Raw genomic sequence first — 7,618 nt, forward strand, 5'->3', positions numbered from 1 at the left:
AAAAGTACATGGATGTTTGGAGAGCAACATTAACTTTGGTAATGACAATGATGAGGCCATTTCCTACCAAGATACTTGTGTAGATCACTACGAAAATCCCAAGGACAAACCCTTGTAGGCTGGGAAGGTGACAAAATCTCAGGAGAATGAATTCCACCACTGTGCTGAAATCTGTTTCTGCCATTTTGTTTATTCTCCAATGAGAAAAATTAGTAAATCCATGTTAAGCAAGTTGTTATAGGTCTCTGTGCCACTGTCTCTCCCTGTAAAATGATTACTTTGACTTGCCCAAGAGATGTGTGATGAACTCCCTTTGACTTTGTTTATTCTATGTTTTCAAGTTCATTTTAACTCTGTTTTCCGTAGAATCACAAAACCACGAAGTTTCACAGTCATAAGTACTATCACAGCTGTCTTATCCAATACATACGAGGAAAATATTCCCCATTATAACTCAACTAGCAATCATCCATTGTTAAGTTTCTATTTGTGGACTTTCACTGAGGGAGCTATGTACATCCTGAGATAATCATTACACTTTTCTGTATCTAATTGTTAAGAACTCTCTCTCTCTCTCTCTCTCTCTCTCTCTCTCTCTCTCTCTCTCTCTCTCTCTCTCTCTCTCCTTAGCATTAATTCTAAATTTATTTTTTACAACTTATTTTTTACTCTTTGTTCCCATTTTGCCTTTTGGACCTGATCACCTTCGCACTCTGACTATAAGTTATGTTGATGAAATGTGAATCACCAGAGGGTTAAAAAGAGCTCCATAGGACACTCCTAAAGACATTTCATGCTGCACTGACATTGCACCAATGAATTAATGACCATTTGTTAAGTGCCTCCTGTATGTCAGACATTGCATTACATGTTCAGCATCTGACGCCAATTTACAATTGTACCTGCCTTTGACAATAGACATTGTGTGTACATTGAAGTTCGAGTGGAGTCAAAAGACAGTGCCTTTGCCTCTCCTGCCATGACAAATAAAAGACTTTTTGATTCATCAATTTTAACTCAGATGGATTTAGATTTTGTTCAATGACTGGACTCAAAAAGTGCTCAATGAAAATTTCATGAAGGGGAGGAGACAAGATGGCAGAGTAGAAACACACAAATACGCTAGCTCCGAACCCACAGCTCATGAAATAGCTGTAGTAAAGATCTGCCAATAAATTCGGGAGCAGGAGAAGCCACATAACAGCGGAGCAGATAAGATTTCTGTTCCAGAGAGCCTGAAAACCTCTCGCAAAAGGTTCTTTGCGCAGCAGACTGGGAGCCGAGAACAGCCCAGCCGCGGCCGCCTGGGGCCGAGAAGAGCAGATCCCAGAGGGGAGCAGATCCGAGCAGGCTTCAGGGACAGAATCTCCAGCAGCCGCGTGGGTCCCTCCACCCACAGGTGACAAGGGTCAGTGAGAGGGTCTCTTCGGCGGGTCAAGAGGGGAGTGGGGAGCCCCCATGACTCAGGCCCCCTCGGGAGGCACCAGCGGAGGTGGGAGTAGACCGGGGCTCCCCAAGAAGGCAGGAGCCCGGATCCATTGTTGAAGGTCTCTGCATAAACCCCCTGAGGGAACTGAGCCCGAGAGGCGGCCCTGCCCCCACCCGGGCAGCTGAACTTGATCTCACACTGAATAGCAGCCCCACCCCCGCCCAAACCCCTGAGGCTGAGAAGTAGCATTTGAGTCTCAGACTCCAAGCGCTGGCTAGGAGAATCCGGAGGCGAGGTAGGTGTGAGGAGAATATTCAGAGGTCAAGTCACTGGCTGGGAAAATGCCCAGAAAAGGGAAAAAAACCAAGACTATAGAGGGTTACTTTCTTGGGGAGCAGGTTTCTCCTCCCCTCCTTTCTGATGAGGAAGAGTGGTGCTCAACATGAGGGGAAGACACGGAAGTTAGTGCTTCTACATCCCAGCACACTCAATGGGATCAGACCTGGGAAAAGCTCATAAAGACCTCAAAAAGTTTTCCAAATTATGTTAGAGAGGTGGAGGAAAAACTGGGAAGAGCAATAAAAGACTTGCAAGCAAGGTATGAACAACAGATCAGCACCCTGCTAAAGGAGACCCAAAAAAATGCTGAAGAAAATAACACCCTGAAAAATAGCCTAAGTTAATTCTCAAAAGAGGTTCAAGAAGCCAGTGAGGAGAAGAATGCTTTCAAAAGCAGAATTAGCCAAATGGAAAAGGAGATTCAAAAGCTCACTGAAGAAAATAGTTCTTTCAAAATTAGAATGGAACAGATGGAGGGTAATGACTTTATGAGAAACCAAGAAATCAAAAACAAAACCAAAAGAATGAAAAAGTGAAAGATAATGTGAAATATCTCATTGGAAAAACAATTGACCTGGAAAATAGATCCAGGAGAGACAATTTAAAAATTATGGGCCTACCTGAAAGCCATGATAAAAAAAAGAGCCTAGACATCATCTTTCAGGAAATTATTAAGGAAAACTGCCCTGATGTTCTAGAACCAGAGGGCAAAATAAATACTGAAAGAATCCACCGATCACCACCTGAAAAAGATCCAAAAAGAGAAACTCCTAGAAATACTGTGGTCAAATTCCAGAACTCCCAGGTGAAAGAGAAAATATTGCAAGCAGCTAGAAAGAAACAATTCAAGTATTGTGGAAATACAATCAGGATAACACAAGATCTAGCAGCTTCTACATTAAGGGATCGAAGGACATGGAATAGGATATTCCAGAAGTCAAAGGAACTAGGACTAAAAGCAAGAATCACCTACCCAGCAACACTGAGTATAATACTTCAGGGGAAAAATTAGTTTTTCAATGAAATAGAGGACTTTCAAGCATTCTTGATGAAAAGACCAGAGCTAAAAAGAAAATTTGACTTTCAAACACAAGAATGAAGAGAAGCATGAAAAGGTAAACAGCAAAGAGAAGTCATAAGGGACTTATAAAAGTTGAACTGTTTACATCCCTACATGGAAAAACAATATTAGTAACTCTTGAAACTATTCAGTATCTGGGTACTTGGTGGGATTACACACACACACATGCACACGCACACACTCACAGAGACAGAGTACGCAGAGTGAATTGAACAGGATGGGATCATACCTTAAAAAAAAATGAAATCAAGCAGTGAGAGAGAAATATATGGGAGGAAAAAAAGGGAGAAATGGAATGGGGCAAATTATCTCTCATAAAATAGGCAAGCAAAAGATTTTTTTAGTTTGTGGGAAAAGAGGGGAGGTTAGAGAAAAACATGAAGTTTACTCTCATCACATTCCACTAAAGGGAGGAATAAAAAGCACACTCATTTTGGTATGAAAACCTATCTTACAATACAGGAAGGTGGGTGACAAGGAGATAAACAGGGTGGGGGGGGACGATGGAAGGGAGGGCATGGGGAGGAGGGTACAATTTGAGGTCGACACTCACGGGAAGGGATAGGATCAAAAGAGAGAATAGAAATAATTGGAGGCAGGATAGGATGGAGGGAAATATAGTTAGTCTTATACAACACGACTATTATGGAAGTCATTTGCAAAACTACACAGATTTGGCCTACATTGTATTGCTTGCCTTCCAAAAGGAGCGGGGGGAGGGAGGGAGGAAAAGAAGTTGGAACTCAAAGTTTTAGGAATAACTGTCAAGTACTGTTCTTGCCGCTAGGAAATAAGAAATACAGGTAAAGGGGTATAGAAAGTTATTTGGCCTAACAGGACAGAGGAGAGGATGGAGACAAGGGCAGAGAGCAATGATGGAGGAGAGAGCGGAGTGGTGATAGGGGCAATTGGAATGCTCGGTGTTTTGGGGTGGGGGGAGGGGACAAGGGGGGAGAAAATTTGGAGCCCAAAAATTCTGTGAAAATGAATGTTAAAAGTGAAATAAATAAATTAATTTAAAAAATAAAAAAAATAAAAAGAAAGAGAAAAAAATAAAAGAAAATTTCATGAAATACTGTTCTGACCTTACTACTCCCCCACCCAACAAACCGTAATGTCTCTCAATTACCTTTAGGATCAAATATATAAAAGTCTTTCACAATTAAAATACATTACTTGGCAGGGTAGCTAGGTGGTGCAGTGTATAGAGCACCACTGTGGGAGTCAGGAGAATTTGACTTCAAATCTCACCTCACACACTTGACACTCACTAGCTCTGTGACCTTGGGCAAGTCACTTAATCCCAATTGCCTCATCCTGGATCATCTCCAGTCATCCTGATGAATATCTGGTCACGTCATTCAAATGGCTGTGGAGGAGAAGTGAGACTAGTGACCTGCACAGCCCTCATGTCATCATTTCTCTGATGGCATCGTCTTCTTTGGCAACGAAGGGCAAACCCCCCCCCCCCCACACACACACACAGTACTTGGCCTAATCCAATATTTTCATTCCTCCTACACAACTTCATTCAGAATATGCTCCAGGAAAGTAATTTTATTACTTTCCATTCAACCTGTTATTCTTTGTCCCCTCGTGACTCCCCCAACCCTCACCACCATATCTGGAATGTTTTCACTCCTTTCCTCTGCTTCATAGAATCTGTGGCTTACTTTGAGTTCCTCATCCCTCCAGTCCAGAGAAATCTCCCTTTATCCTAAATTTTTGTAGAATATCTCTACAACAATTTGGCATTGAGTCTATCCTGCCTTGTAGACAAAGTTATCTTTCTAAAATTTAGTACTTATCTGTCCTGCTTTTTTCTAAACGTTCTTAAGATGAAAGGTGTTCTCATATATCTTTGTCTGCCTTGAATGATATCATGGATAGATTCGGAAAGCATTAGTAAATGGAATTGTTTCGAAGATATGATTTTAGGTTCAATGCTGAGACTTTCAGTACTTAGCAATGTCTCTCTTCCTACATCTCCAATTCAGGATAATTTAAATATCGCTCTTTCCTTTGGGTTAAGAGATTATCTTTGAAATCAGTCTCAGAAGGGTAACAAGATCAGTTATTGAAAAACAGTAGCACCCCGATTTGGGAATGTGTTGGTAGAAACTAAAGAAACAAACATGAAGAGAATGTGTATCTCAGTTTCTTATATGAAAAAAATCTAAGTTTGAAAAAAGAAGTGTGCCTGAGCAAATGCCCAGGAAATTTACGATAAATTCAAAATCCGTCTCATGGAACTATTTAACAAATATTTTCAACTTCATCAAAGTAAAGATGACTGAAATCATGTTTGTCTTTGTCTATGTAGTGTTAGATAGAATATCTGTATACTGTAGGTGTGCAATTAAAAGGAAAACTAATCCCATGGTATTTTTAAAAAAAAATACAGTCTTAAATGGTTCAAAAAAAGTCATATATATCAGAGTATAGCCCTCCGTAATATGAAAACATGTGATCTTTTGGGGCTCATGGGATGCTTGCCATTGTTGTGAAGGTACTCTATGGTCTGTCCTGAATCTTGGCCCCTAGTAGTGTCATAGCATATAAAAAGAGCAAGGAGTTTAGAGGTCTATCCTACAAAAGCTAGACATTTTGTTTGATATGAGCTATTAGGATGATAAAATACTCCATATTTATCTACCTAACATGGAATGAAATCATATTCACTCAATTCATTTTTTTAACACAAAGGATGAAAATAAACTACTCATAGACTATTAGCTGGTACGCATATTTCCATTTAAGTTATGAGAATAAAAGCTTGACATATAGTTTATTGTGTGAGTCTCAAGCAAGCCTGGGATATATACAATATAACTATCTGTTTTTCTTCATTTCATGGATAAGAAAAGTGAGACTTACGGTAAGTGACATGTCCAAAAGCACATAGTAGGAAAATCTGAGAGTGGTAATTCAGAACCACTTATTTCTTGAATAGACTCAACATTACTCTTCATTCTCTACTACACCACCTCTCAATTAATCTTTAAAATACTGGCCTCAGTCCTCTATAATTTGCAAAAAAAAAATAGCAACCTCATTCCATAATGTTGATTGTGTTCTACGCAGTCAGGCTTCCTTAAAAAAAAAATTAGTCTCATTCTTCTTTGGTCATGGGGATAGCTCCTCTCTCAGCTCCCTTTTAAATACTAATGAGAAAAGAGTTCTGACTTAAGCCAATATATGAAACATTGTTAATGAGGTGATGTGATAGAAAGAGTCCTGGGATTTGAGTCAGGGTACTTGACTTACAGTTTTGCTTAACTCTGAGCTCTTCTGAACTGGGTTTTAGTTTTCCGGACCTAAGCTGCCAAGGACTTTTTCATGAGGAATCTAACAATTCCCCGAGAACCTGGAATAAAAACTATCTGCCCGTCTCTCCTTTTATATAAATTCAGCTCTATCCATCAGAGAGCTTGGACACAGAGGAAAGAAAAAAAAATATGGTGATTAAAGATAATAACCGAGTTCTACTATATAACTTGCAGTTATGTGAACTTGGTTAAGTCAGTAGGCCCCTTTGACCCTCATTTTCTTCACCTATATGAGGAGATGATGTTTATAAAATTCTTTTCCCTTTTTATAACTTTGCATAGATGAGTCAGAATCAAATGGCAATGTTAAGGAGGCACAACAGTCAACCTCTCCCAAAATTCCCCTTCAGATAACTTTAAAATATGCTTCAAATCAAATGCTATAACAGCTTAGCCAACAAAAAATCATACTGATACTTTTTTTTCTGAGCGCTAGAAAATTTGGGAGGTCAAAAGATGGTTGTTTTTTCTTTTCTGACCCTGGGGTGTGTGCCAGCCCAGAGTACCTATGGAAGCAACACTAGCAGCAAGCCTTGGAAAGGGCTTAACAACAACATCTTCAGGAGTTCTCAGCCCAGAGACAAAAAGAGGATTGGATAACTGGTCAGAAAGATGCTGCAGGAGAGTCCTGTGCTAGCACTGCACACCTGACCAAGCACTGTTTAGCAGCTCTTTGCCCACACTCACTTCTGGATCACAGTTCCAGGGTAGGTAGAAGGAAACAGGAGCCCTAAGGGGTAATATTATTTGAGGCTAAAAGGGACAAGTGACCCTTTCTGGAAAAAGACCAAAGAACAGATCAAAAGAATAATGACCACCACTCTTCTCCCCAGTTCACACCTCCTTGGAAGTACAGAAAACTTAGAGACATCCAAAATTGTTGGATAGAAAATAGAAAGGAGAAAAAGCTTTAAGTATGTGACAATGTCCCTTCCCCAGCTCCACAGAGCCCAATGTTAACATAAAGTTCAAAGTCAAGGAATGGACAGGAAAATCAGCAAATAATAAAAAGAGAATTTTACCACAAATTTCAATTATGGTAAGAGGGAAGATCAATACAAAAGTTTAGACGAAGAGAATAACATGAAAACAGTTATAAGCAAAGTCCCCCAGAGGAAAATAAATTCTTTAGAAACAAGCATAAAAAATTCCTAAAATAGAAAAAGAAAGAGCAAAAAAAGTAAAAATCAAAGAGCATGGCAAAATAAAAAAATGAGAAAAGAAAGCCATTGAAGAACATTTTGAAAACAGAATTAACATCTTGGTAAAAAATAAATGCACAATTTATTAAAGGACACCTTAAGAGGCAAAATTAGCCAATTGATTAAAAAGGTATAATAACTCACTGAAGAAAATAATTCATTAGAAATTTAATTGGAAAACTGGAAGATAAACATGAGACATTAAGAAACAATAAACAAAGGAAACAGAAAAAATAAT

This window comes from Notamacropus eugenii, chromosome Y (genome assembly GCF_028372415.1).
Source record: "Notamacropus eugenii isolate mMacEug1 chromosome Y, mMacEug1.pri_v2, whole genome shotgun sequence".
NCBI classification, from domain to species: domain Eukaryota; kingdom Metazoa; phylum Chordata; class Mammalia; order Diprotodontia; family Macropodidae; genus Notamacropus; species Notamacropus eugenii.